This window comes from Lepisosteus platostomus, chromosome 3 (assembly GCF_059453375.1).
Source record: "Lepisosteus platostomus isolate fLepPlt1 chromosome 3, fLepPlt1.hap1, whole genome shotgun sequence".
NCBI lineage: Eukaryota > Metazoa > Chordata > Actinopteri > Semionotiformes > Lepisosteidae > Lepisosteus > Lepisosteus platostomus.
This window is the reverse complement of record NC_142613.1, coordinates 4,658,731-4,672,716: the sequence shown is the minus strand read 5'-3', so window position 1 is coordinate 4,672,716 and position 13,986 is coordinate 4,658,731. Positions and strand designations below refer to the sequence as shown.

Sequence of the window (13,986 nt, the reverse complement as noted above, 5' to 3'; positions counted from 1 at the left end):
AGATTCTGAACAAAAGAAGACATAGAGATCTCTCTAGGAGTGAAAAGCAGTGTTTTGGGAATGAAGATCATTATGACATCATAAACAGTAGCCTGGCAACTGTGCTGACATTATAAAAGTCCATTGTCTGACAAGGTCATCAGGAAGTTGTTTAAGTTGCCAAAGTGCTGGCATACTTGTAGTGATAAAAATAATTTCAGTAATAAAAGCTGGGCAATATAAGCCAATTGATGGAGAAGGAGAAATGTAAAAAATCCTGGAAAGCAAATAAAATGGCAATTAAAGTTTGGACTTTAATGACCTGGAATGTTAAAGATTTACAAGAGAAGGGCAAGTGAGTAATATCTTTATTGCAACAGAGAGCAGGAAAAAAATAAATGGATAGTGAAAATGAATAAATAAAAAGGAATGGAATTCAGAGCTCTGGTGTTGAATAAAGTGTTTGTAGAGATAAGCACAAGTTCCATTAAACTGTCAGATTCTCTGATGTTTTTTTTTTTCTGTAGCCCCGCATAAGCAATAGATAGTTGGCTGTTTCTGAACCCCATTTGGGAAAAGTTGGCTTTGTTGAATTCCTTGTGGGGTTTTTTAGGACACAGGCAATTCTGCATTCAGCGGGCTTTTGTGCAATTTTGTTCCACAAACATCAAATTTCCCTTCCACAGCTCCTGTTTGCTGTAGTTTTAAGGTTTTAATAACAGAAATTACTGCTTTTTCACAGCAGCGGAAATCTGTGTTGAGAAGGACAAGAAATCTGGGAGTTTTTGGGTAACAGTATTTGACTTATTTACTGAATTGTTGTGTTCAGAAGCCAACAGTAATGGTAGCAGCAGATATTGTAGTCAATATCACGTTTGCTCAGCATAATACTGTACATTAAATAATCTCATCTATTATTTCATACGTGTTCAGAAGGTATTTGTCCTATAATGATGTATTTGAAGAATGCAGTTGCACAATGCTGTGCCGTATTAAAATAAGGAGAAAAGTGACAACACTGGAGCATCTGGGGTAGCTTTTCCGTGTGCATTATGGGGAGCTTGAGTCCGTGAAGAGGCTCCTACAGAGGAGTGGTATTTATTCATGGTACAGGATCTGGTGTGTTGCCTGAAAAATCAGGTAAACACTACAATCTTACTACTGGAAGATTGCTAATTTAATATAACAGGGCTCTGAGGACCCAAGACACCCAGTATGTGTTGAGTGATGATAACTTCCTCATTCAGCACAGTGTTTGGTGTTACTTTTAGGTGACACGTTTCACTTTCTACTGTGTATTAATTTATTTAATTCTTGCTCACCTGTGCTTGTTATTTCCAGAATGGGTTTGATTTATCATGGCTGTATATCCAAAAAACCAGCGCTACAGATCTTCCTGTTGATCTCTCCATGTGCCCCTCATGTACTGTACATACATACCATACATATGCAGCAAACAAATATTCTGCCCTGTGTCTGTGCCCTGGGTCCAGAGTCAAGATCCTGGAAAGGTGTGTGTGACTCTCATCTCAGAATGGAGACCTTTTCCTCCAGTTTTACCCTTTTCTGTGCAGATCTGATTAGGGTCTTTTCTGGAGGATCTGTCTGTTCCTTTATTCTCCAGGCTCCATTGGGATGGAATGCAATTTGCTGTATTATTTCAGTGAAACATGCTACTGCAAAGAAATTAGACAATTCAGCGATTGTTCGATAAGACATCTGTCTCTCTTAAGGGCAGACACTGAAATGGGGGAACTATTTGCGTTGTTTGTGATGAAGACCATACGCTATTGATGATCAAGTGTGTATAGGGTTGTACATCTACACAAAGGAATTAATTAAAGCCTACTGTATAATCTTTCCCTGCACATGCCAGTGACCTGACTTCTCCCATCTCCTCTGCAGGCTAATCATATTTCCAGATGACACATTTCGGCTAAAACAATTTTGCCTTTCAGCAGGACATTCGGAGTCTTCAGCAAGACATTAAAAGCTGTTCTGCGATTCATCTGCGTCAAATTATGTGAAATAGTGGAAGATGCCTGCGCACAGGCTCCAGTGATATAAAACAATTACGACCCTCCCACAAAAACTCCTGGAGAATGTCCTTAAGAGATTTAGGACTGGAATATCTACATTGCACAAAACTGATTCGATTTGGAAATACAGTAGCAGAAACTGGAGCTTTTGGCCTCTCCTGCTAACATTTCTATCAGATCTTGTCTACTTGTTCCAAAGCTGGGCCTGTAGCTAATGACATAAACATTTTTTCTTTCTACCTTTCATGCTGCCAGTATCTCAATGATCCCATCCTCCTGTGGTTATATCAGTCGTTGATGTGATTACAGGTGACAGGTGAGCAGGTCTGACGAGTGATTCTGTTACTGTGTGCTGGACACTGGTAGCTGAAGGATGCAAACTTGAGGTGTGGATGGGGGATAGCAGGCATGTAAAGGAAATTCGATCCTGACACCACCTTAGATAACGTACTGTATGTCCTTACAGAACTCATGATTTCCATCAGGCAGGATATAGACAGGGACTTCCTGTTTTGTGCTGTACCTGTAGGGCGGCTGGAGCACATGGTGTTGAATTCCATTCATCCGTTTTCTAAACTGCTTAGTGCAATACGGGGTCTTGGAGGACCCAGAGCCTAGTCCGGCTCTGTAGAGGTGCGAGACAGGATACAACTCGGACAGGTCAGCAGGGCACACACAAACCTCCAACAGGATCAGTTATTCCAGAAGTCAATTAACCTAACAGTATGTCTTTGAACTGTGGGAGGAAACCCGAGCCCCCGAAGGAAACCCACGTAAACATGGGGAGAACATACAAACTCCACACAGGAACATGTTCTAAACACATTATAAATACTGTACATATTGTAGCAAAACATAGTTAAATGCATATAAATGTGTATCTCCCAACAGAATGTACTATATACAGTATATGAGAAAAATGTGTATTAAAACTAATTTAAAAAAACTAAAGTTGTGTACATGCTTACATATACAATACTTATAAGTGATGTCTGTCACTGCATACAAGATATTGTTCAAATTAAGAAAGATCTGATTGATTTCATTTGATTATTATATATTATATATTATTATTATATTGATTTATATTGATTTCTTTATTATCCCAGTCCTGTTTCTAAATAGCGATATTCGTTTACAGTACGTGTGTACAAAACAGACCCCTCATGCTTTCTCGTCCAAGTGTGGAATCAGAGGAACTTGACAGAACCCGGTTCTCCGATCTTCCCAGCTGTAGAAAGGAGCAGGCTGTGATTAAAATAATAATCTGGGAGTCGAGACTCTCGAGAGGGGGCAGGAAAGGTGGAACGTCACCTGCTAATGGAACGAGTTTGATTGTCTCATTATTTCCGCTGAACTGAGAAATAAGCCGAGATGCTTCAGTTTTTCATCTAATTCCTCGGGCTGGGGAAGTTTATTAGAAATCAAAATGCATTATCACGTCACTGAGGGGCTTTTTTATTGTTATTTTTTTTTCCTCCCGCCTTTTCCCCAGACAGACTCCAGTCTTTTCGAGCAAATTAACCTCGCTGACTGATCTTGCGCTGTGTCACACCAGACAATTAGGATCCAATCTTTCCTCCGCCACTCTCCTCCTCCTCCAGTTATTCTGCCTCCATTTGTTTCCTCATTTGGCTTCACGCTGAGATTTGGATTCTGCAATATAAATAACAGATTTACCGACGCAGAGGCAGACCGGGGACTGCTCTCGTTTGAAGAGGAAAAGTGCTTTCTCTGATCAACCTCACCCAGCCCAGTGCTGCCTAGATTCCAGTGCAGCTGAAAGTGGCTGTCATTGCCTGTCTTTGCCTTTTACGCCATGTGAAAGATTGGGCCAACAGCTTTATTCACCAGTGCTTCTTCCAATTCATGATACAACCAAGGAAACGCTTCACAGTAAAGTGGAGGGAAAATGCAGCTCGTCTGTGTGTAGAGCTTTCACCCCAGGTGACACAGAGCACGTTCTCCTGAGTAGCCACAGTTGAGTTACGGTTGAGTTACTGTTAGAGATGTTGTTAATTGTACTCTCAAGGAGAATAAACCTCGTACTGTACTGTATATTCTCATGTCCACACATGCAGGCTTGCTATGTGTTGGAGAAATATTTTCCCCGCTTCCCCTTAAAAGACCGTCAGGAGTCCGTCTCAGAAGTTAAAAGAAGTTTTTATTTCATGCGCATGGGAATGAAACGCACAGAGATGCTTGGTGTATTTTTCTCAAAAATAATTAAACTAGACGAGTCCTTAAATATTTTCCTGTTATCTGTCACGATTCTCTGTGCTTACAACATTGGCAGTGTCCTAAAATCACGCACATCTTTCTACCTCCCTATTTACTAAAGATAACTTCTTTTAATACAATTGGTTACTTAGTTTCGCAGCAAACATTCCTATATAACAGCATAGAATTACACAGTAGCCCTTGTGTCCAGCATTCTTCCAATCCAGTTCAAACCAGTTCTGAATGGCCACCTTATAAAATATTGCATCTTCTGCAGAAAAAGTGTGTACAAAGTTCACAGAGACCCTCAACATACTATATTCTGTATTTTCGCTGTGATTTTATCCTCTGCTATTTCACTAAGGCACATAACCCTGTGTTTTCCTGAGCTTTACAACACTTCAGTGTGACAGCAGGATAATTCAGCATTGTAAATACAAAAACTGGCAGTGCTTCAGACAAATTCTATGATATGTGACTTAGAGAGGGGCCGTTTGGTACAGACTTGGCACTGACTCACATGGCTGAGGAAACTAAAGCCCGGCCATGATAACGAGCCCACTGGGACTGCCCCCAGCAGTGATGGGCAGCAGAGAAAGTGGGGCAGCAATGCATGCTGGGATAGACAAACACAATAATGGTATTTATCTGTAACTGGTTGAGGTTAAGAGCTGTTCTCCTCTCTCAAGCTGCAGTTTAAGAGCTCCCCTATAAATACTTGCCATGATAAATCATTACATTATCAGTCTAGCACTAAGAGTTTGGGTTTGGCACAGTTAGAGCTTCAGGAATCAGGGAAAGCAAAGGAAATTATCGGGAGATGTAGAGGAAAATCAATTTAATTGATTTAAATTGTTAATGTGCAAAGTTTCTCTGCCATGTTCTAAGTTTCGCTCAGCCGCAGAAAGTAAGGATGAATGGCACCAACATATTCTGAGTTTAGGAGTGACAACATGAACACCACAGAAAGCCTAAAAAATGTCCAATGCAGATGGGAACTTGCAATGCAGGGCTCAGTACCCAAATTATTGGAGTGCTTCCTGAAAATAGGAGAATTGTACGGTACATTTTATCAGAGTAGTACCTGACTGGGGCCATTCCATTAAGCACATATTGTCATCCCTCCTCTAGAGGGCGCTCCTACTTTTATCGGTATGTTCCCAGCTGCTTCCTCTCCCCGTTTCCGTATTTAAGCCAGGCATCTCCGTAGTTCTGGGCTCAGCTTTGGAAGACGGACGCCCAGAAGCCCCCCTGCCACCGGGCACAGGAGTGGCCCGAGGGCACAGGCTTCACCACGGCATCCTGATCTGTGAGTCAGGGGCTCAGAGCACCTTGCCTTGTTATGATTTTAATCTTCCATGTTCCTGGTTTCCCGTTCCCTTTGTTAGCTGTCTTTGTCATGGATGGACCACCCAGCTTTTGGATTACGGACTGCTCCACGATTTTCCCTTCTGGACTTCCTTAGCCTACTCCATGCCCCTGAGCACCGGATCACCATCTCCTGTCTGTCATCCCAACCTTACCTCGCTGTGCTTTGCCTGATGTCCTTCTCCAGACTCTTCCGGATTATACCGTCACACGTAGGGTCTCCCGTGACACATACCGTACCTTTAGTCTTTCTAAAAAAATAACATAGTCAGCCAAACATCAATTCATGCACCTGCTCCACGAAAAATGAACTGTTGACAGTGATGAGATCAATTAAATTCAACCCCATGCTGTGGTCTGTAATTAACAAGCAATTTTGCCCAAAAGGAATCTTTGTTTCTTTTTTGGGTGATGCATGTTTCAGTAGAAAGACTTTTGTCACACAGCAGACACAACAGCTCTGTTAAGGCTGCTAATGATACAGTAGGGAATTGGAGCATATCGGCTTGTGAATACAAGAAAAAGAAAACATGAGAGAAATTAAACGTTTTTCTCTTGAGAAGAAAGGTTATTAAAAATGTCAGTGTGAATAGGAATGCATGAGAACTTGAGGTACAGTTTTGCTAAAATGAGTGGGGCTGTCAGCGATATTGGTGTGATGTACTCTCCATCTGTATCAATTGTCACATCATAGTTTTACTCTCTTGGCTCTCTATTAACCAGGTGAGCTGTTGGTCTCAGTTTCCAGGAAGTATTCTGAGATGTCAGAAATGAAGCATGATACAATGAAGATATACAGTAATCACAAAGATGGGCAGAAATTAAATATGTTGAAAGAAAGAAAAGAAAAGATAATAGATCAGGAAGTGTCACATACAGTACACGCAAATTATCATTTCATAGTATCTAATGTGTTACTTTGTTGTTGTGTTTTCATTTATTTGACAATTTAATTTATTTGATCTGTTTCAAATGCATTGCACAGATTTTCAACCTTAACTACGAAATTGCCAAACCAGGACAAGTGTCCAGTGGACATTTTAATGGTGAGTAAACAAGTGAGTCAAGACTGAATGTACTTCTGATCTGAGTGCAGGGATTGTACTTTCTTACAGTTAGGTACCAATACGTACAGTATCAGAATGACTCAGGATTAATTATTTGAGATTGTGAAAAAAAATGTGTGTTTAGAATGAGTATCTCCCTGGAGGACAAAACTTTGCTAGTTTGATACATAAAGGTTCCATGAATAGACCATTATTGGATAGTACAAAGAACACGAAACCTGGAAACTATTTGTGTGATCATTTGTCAGTCTTTACTGCAGCCTCTGAGTTCTTGTCTATTCTGGTTGTGCTCTGACTTCAGACTTTAAAATTCATGTTCAGACGGATTTAAAGTCCTCTGAATTGGCCCGTCTCTGATTTTTCACTTGTTCCTGGTACAAAATTCATGGTGAAGCGCTGCCCAATAAATACAGGAGCATTTCTTTCACCTAAGAAGACAAAATATTTCTGCAAATTCCGTGAAATTAGAATTCACTCTGCTGCTGGCACAATTAGTTCATCAATAAAGATGAGTGAGCCATTAGCAAAGGTATCCTTAACATCTGCAACCAAATTCGAGCCTTTTCACTCTGAAATTTACTTTAGGTGAATGTGTCTCAATATTTACCATCACTTGAAATTACGAAGTGGAACACATGTATGGTATACTCTAACATGATCAGCGCACACACAATTCATAATCTCATTATGACAAATGCCAAAAGCAAAAATAATCGGATTATGACTTTAAAGCAAAAGTAGCAATTTTGACTTTTCTGCGCCAATACCTTTGGAGGGCACCGTATAATTAATCAGTCAAGACATTACCTATTTTGACAGTGATGTGGCAGTTTGTTTTTACATGCATGGCAAAACAGTGTTACAGAAGTAATGGGGTATTTTAGAAAATTCATACTTGTGCGCATACCTGCCAGTCACCGCTAAATAGCTGTCCTGGTAGTTTCTTTGTTTGATCTGCTTTGATGGCTTTGGTGATATGCAGGCCTTTAAAATTTTACACTCGACACTGCAACCTGGAAACAACAGTTTTAAAAGACAGACTACTTTGGGCTGCCATGATTGTCACAATACAATGTTTTATTGTTATTCCAAACATACCTTTTTCTGTTCTTTCAAAGTTCATAAAACATATTTTCAAAACAAGATGACTGCTTTCTGCCAATATATCGCTTGTAGAAAACAATGTGCATGCACACAGTGGGGAGATTATCAAGAGAATTAACAGCTAAATAAATACATATTTTACAACCGCAGTGAAATTTCAAGCAGGAGCTCACAGTTTTACAGTACTGTTTCAAAGTGCATCTCCAAGGCAATACGCCAGGTTTTTTTTTAATAGTATGTTTGAATATCAGGAGGTTTTTCATTGCCTAGTATGAAAGATGGTGTAGAATCGGAGTCACAGCTGGAACCGAAAGCGGCTTTTTGAAGTGTTATTTATAGACACTTAGACTGTTAGTTTTAGAGAGTTTTGGGACTGCCTAAGGAAACACAGTATGGAATAGGAGGAAAACATCATCATTCAGTGTGTTAGTGTGCATCCCATGAACAGTCCATCAAGATGGTATAGTGTCAGGCTGCCTCATGGCTCTCAGTTCTCTCAAGTGCCCCAGTCTATTTGCATATACAGAGCTGGGGAGTGGAGTGCATCAGTGCTGAAGTGGATTCTAAGGGGGGGGACAGAACTCAGATAGGAATAAGGAGGTGTTTGAAGCAGCGATGTTTGAAATGTCTGTGACAAGCCTGTGATTGACTCTCCCATCTAGTTAACCCCTTGAATTGAAGTCAGAATCCAGCTGGCTTGAAATAACCCCCAAGAAAGAAAGGTCACTCTTTCTATCTCCGTTGCATAAACATGGGCACCAGGCTGAAAGGAGAATAAAGACAAACTGAAATTCCTACATGCTTTAAAGAACTGTACCTCTGAGTGTGTTATTTTTGTAATGAATCACACACACAGACTTTCTTTTCAGTGCAGCGCTTAGATGTTGTGTCAGAGGGCAAGGGCAAGTCATTTTAACACCTTGATCAAGTCTAACAAGAGAACAGCTGCTGGCTCCTGGGGTATTTCATATTCAGAAAGTCTATCTGCCTGACTCGAAAGCTACCCAGGGCACTGTTGTTGGGCTAGTCACCTCACATGGTTATATTTACAGCATGTAAGGTCCTTCATGAAGAAATTGAAAGAAACCTATAAAATTATCTAGACATTCTTTCATTCCAACAATCCTTATTCTGTAAGTTTATGTTCTTACATGCAGTATTTTTTAGTATCAGCTTGGCCAGTCACTCACCAGACCCCTTTGGAACAGTAGAGGCAGCCAAGAATCTCTCCACCCCTGTCTGTGCTGTAGGGCTGTAGGCTTTTGGTGAGACCTTTTAATGTAATAAGGTGATGCCATGGATCCTTATCCCCACTGTGTGGGATATAACAGTATCTCCCACAGGGGGCATTAGGGGATTTAAACCTCTAACTTTGGTTCTTTGGGGGGAACAATACTGTACATATTTTTGTTTGTTTTCTTATTTTGTCCCTCTGGAAAAAAAGGTGAAGTCTTGGAACTCTTTTCTATGCATTATACAGGGTTCTCTTTCGCTTTCAGACACCTTTTTGTTTATATTGTGGGAGCATCTGCCCCCCTAGGGGCACAGAGGGCCTGTTTGGTGGTACCAGACCCTCAATAGCATTTCTGTGGGACAGCATGTCCACAAACACCTCTAATGGTTAAGTAGTTCAGGAGGCCCAGAGATTTCTTTTACACCAAACTGATCTCTTTTTCATGTGCAACACTTCATTTTCTAAGAACAGCCATTCAGAGCTCATTTTTCAAACCTGCATTTTCACATAACATCTGCTCAGCAGGATGTGACAAAATGGACCATAAAATACTATGCACTTCATCTCTGGTGCTATTTTGGCCCTTTTGTGAAAGGCAGTAGTTCTTCAGAAATGTGGCAGAGATGTGACTGACAAATATAACACTTGTACTTATTCCTCCAAAGCATTTTTAATAACTTCTTCATATTCTGGCAACAGTTTTAAGTCCTCTTCCCTCACTTTCCAAAATTCCAGTCTGTGCTCTGTTCTGCGGCTGCTAAAAAAAAAAAGGCCTTTCTCTAACGTCTAATTGTCTAAGGTGTAGATGTGGACATCCCTTTTGGTAAAGCCTCTGGCAGCTGAGTGGAATAACAGGCTGTGAGGTCAAGTACCTCTCAAATGGTCCCCTGCACCAAGCAGAAGCCAGCAATGAGCCAAGATTTGAACTTGGCTATAAACTAGGAAGGGAGCAATTAGTCACCAGCCATGTCAGTCAAAAGAGTGAAGAGCCATGTCGAGTTACAAAATCATGCATTGTTTTTGTACCTGTTCTGTTTGTTCTTTCAAGAATTCAAGAAGCATAGCATTGAAGACCTGCTCTGAACTTGATTGCACATAGGCAGAGTTCGTTCCCAGTGTTGGGCAAGCAGGTGTGTGACAAGGGGTGAAAGCACAGGGGACTGAAACTGAGAAGAGCCACAAACATGTAGGAGTATGCTGGGGAAACACAATAACTGGAAGCTCTAAACTGGGGTTCAGTAGGGATGACAGTGACAAGTCCGTCTCACATGGCTGCACCTAATCACCATCGTTTTAGAAATGAGCTATAGAGAACATCCTGGACTCCAACACCTCCCTTTGCATTTGTCTCCAGCACCCCTCCAACACCCCCATCTCCACCTTGCAGCTGTGCCTGGGTTCATGGGCATCCTGCCGGCCACAGGACGAAGAGGCTCGAACCCCATTCAGAAGGAGGGATCGAGCCTCCTCATCCTGTGGCCAGCAGGCTGCCCACTAGCCCCAGGGGGTTAAGCCAAACTTATTTCATCAAGTATTTCAGACCTTCACACAGCATTCAATTCTTGGATATTGTTGTCCCTAGTGAAATAATGTTTAGTAAAAGCTACTACTGTACATCTGAATATTCCAAGCTGGATGACAAGAAAAAAATGTTCCGTTTTATTAAAAGCACTAGAAGATTATTTTTCCTTCTCAAAAAAACAGTTGCTTAACTTGGCAGAATTATTTTTAGGGTGTAAAGCAAAACACTTTGGACACATTTCTAAAAAAAATATGTTGGTTTACCAGGCTACTGGGTTTATTTCAGTTTTCTGAAGACTTCACCGTGGAGTGTTTGAAATTATAAATGAAGAAAAGCTGTAGGGGATGCATCTGCTTCAAAGAGAAACTGGGTCTGATGTCAGTAATATAGTTACCCTGCTGGTAGCGGGTTTAAGACATCAACACTTGTCAGCATTTTAAAAGCATAACTGCAGGCAAATTTACCAGAGTAAACTTAAAATATATATACAGTATATATTAAACCTGTTCCTCTGCAATGACTGATTAAGACTTCTTCTGAAAGATGAGCATTGAGGCTGTAATGCTGTAATTACATTTCCTGAGGTCATCTTTTAGATTTGACACACCTGAGTCCTGTTTTAAGCTCTGTTTTTTGGCCTTCATTTTCCCTGAAAGCATGTTATTGTTTACAAAAAAAAATAAGAAGGATGTTTGCAAAATCCCCAAAAAACAACATACGTTATAGTGGAGCTGTAATTATTTGTGGAGAGCTCTGGGAACAAGGAAAAATTGTTTGTGTATATTACATGTTTGTTATCATGTCGTTATTTGTACCAAAGCCTTAAGGACAGCACTTTAGTGACACCTTGACAGGACATTCTCAGTAATGCAACTATAACAAGAGTCATTTGGGAAGCTTAATCTTATTTGGCATTAGTAGACTGAACAAGGCTGCTCTTATACAGTGTGAGAGCATGAAAAGGAAGAGATGCCAAGTAAATGAGAAGTGACATGATCGTAAAACAGTGGTGACAGAAGCATTTTCTTTGACACACAGCTATTGACTTTCCCCATACATCAATCGCAGAGCTTGCAGAAGAGACTTGTAGTCTTGCCCATTACCTTTGTCATCAAGTCTGATGCCACTGTCCTCACAACATCGACAGCCTCTGATAGCATGTTTGTGTTCTTAAGCCAATGGTGGAGAACAGCAGGACCTGCTGTCACAAGGGTTTCTAGGCCCTGGAAAGTGCTGTTTTGATTTGGAATCAGTGCGTTTCTGCTGATCTGAGCCCCAATTTGCACCGTAGAGACATTTACCTCCTTTAACTAGCTGTGTCTTGCCCTCACATCTCTTGCACTTCTGTTTATTTTGATTTTCCATTGTGTGCTTTTTGCCATTTTGTGGACCGTAAACAGCCTCCCCACACATGAGAAGAGTCCAGGAAACAAAGAAATTCTCTTCAATTCATGACTCAACCACGTTTGCAAGTTATGCTTTTGAAGCAGTTAATCCTGTGTTCTTGGCTGTCAGCACATAAGATTAAGAAACATAAGAGCATAAGACATGATAAGAACATAAGACAGTTACATAACAATGGTTAAGAATATAGGAACAGAAGAATGATTAAGAATATAAGAACAGGGAAGAGCTTGAAGAGGCCAATCAGTCCATCTAGTTCAATTGGTTGCTAGTTTGTGATACTCTTGTGTTGTAAAGCATGGGAGACTGAGAAAATAAGTAAAAATAACCCCTGTTTAATACACGCAAGCATGCTTGTACCTTTGTCGATTTGAAGCAGAGCTGGCATGAGTGGATTAGTGAAAGCTGGGGAAAGCACAGCTCAATCAGAAACTGTAATCACTTCATCATGCTGGTTTTTCATCACACTGCTACATGAATCAGTAGATCTGTAACAGCTTAAAGATGATCTAAATGGCACTTTTGCAGCACTGTAAAAGAAGGATACAATATTTGAACCTAAACCTTGAAATTCACCGCTTAGACTGATCATTAACTGAGTCTATTTTTTACTTGCTTCTTCAGTAAGGATTCCTTTAGGGTTGGATCTCTGGATGTCTCTTACTTTTTGATGGGCTGCTTTCTCTTAGTCCATAAAAAAACATTACAAATGACAGTCTTGTTGGATTCAGTGTGCTTGTAAGGTATGTCAGGGTTTGAGTGCACCTTTTTATGAGGCAATTTGTTAGCTAAAAATGCTGTATTCCAGTAGGGCGCCAGCCACTGTTTCATGAACCTTGAGAAGACCTTGAACTGGCGAGTTAAAAATTCCCGCACAATTACTTCCAAGATGCCGGGTTCCATTTTTCACTAGAGGTCTGTTTCCTTGAGGCTGCTGTCTGGCTGGCTTCACTTGGGCCACAGGAGAAACGCTGAGGTGGTGCATCTAGATAACTGTCCCCCTGAAGGGGATCAAGACATTCAACAATGAAGGTATGGGAGATCTGCTCCTCTGTGCACTGGCTATGTCATGAATTCAGTGTGCCCTTACGACTTTATTGGTGGTGGCCAGTGAGGGTAGAAAATGCTAGGAATTTGTGTAAAAAGTTCATAAGAACTGTTCATTAGACTCACGACCACTCTCTGGGAGGCTCATTGCCAGAATGTGCAATTTCTGCGTTTTTGTCCTGCAAGGTATGTAGCTGGCTTTCATACTCTTGGTTTTAGGGGGAGGAAGTGCCTAGATGTATACCTAATCAGTTACCCTTCTCATAGGCTAAACAAAGTGTCACTGTTAAATTGAACCTGTTAAAATGTTAATTTAATCTTAAATTGTAGCTTTGAATTGGAAAACATTCCCAGAGAGATCGAGCATCTTAACTATGTTTCGTGAAAGACGTCAGGGCATCAACATCAAGAGCGTGGCAGATTAATCCATCACCTCATTCACCTAATAAAAGGCTCCGTGTAGGAGAGTGTATTGAATGTTCTGTTAAAAACAATCTCACATGTTGCTGTAGGCGGATGTGCAAGTTGCAATGGGTTAATTTCTAGAGAACAAGGGAGTGTTGCAATCAAAGCAGAACTGGACCACCAAGGCTGGGATGAACTTTATCTGGGCAATCCATCAGTAACCTCTTCTGTGACCTACAAGCAGCATATAATCCATTTGTCACTTACGGAGTGTACAAATCTGCCTCACAAAGCTACTGTATATGCCACCTGATTCTCAAGTGGTGCAGCAGGCACAGTTATGAGTGTTAACTGCAGTGTGATGTTATGCACATTAATCTCATCATGCCTATTCTAGCACTGAGTTAAGGAAGGGGGTGGCACAAATGGCTGTTGTTGGAGCTGATAGTAGTTATGCAACAGGTGAGAGAAGAGGGTCTTTGACTGTGAAACTAGAAAATGTTCTGCCTTTGTTCTCTGCAGCTGTCTGAATTGCAGACATGGTCAGTCTTAACAAAACCTGGTTCGGAATAGTTCCTTTGGGTAATGAGGACCTTC

The 13,986-nt window shown here is 40.9% G+C and overlaps 1 long non-coding RNA gene across 1 annotated transcript; it reads left to right on the top strand.

The window, feature by feature from the left end:
- The first annotated feature begins 208 nt into the window (after positions 1 to 208).
- On the top strand, positions 209 to 6,798 carry LOC148674160 (uncharacterized). Its single transcript, XR_015935574.1, has 3 exons — positions 209 to 334; positions 5,627 to 5,818; positions 6,592 to 6,798. It is a non-coding gene; the product is annotated as an uncharacterized LOC148674160 (long non-coding RNA).
- Positions 6,799 to 13,986: the final 7,188 nt, after the last annotated feature.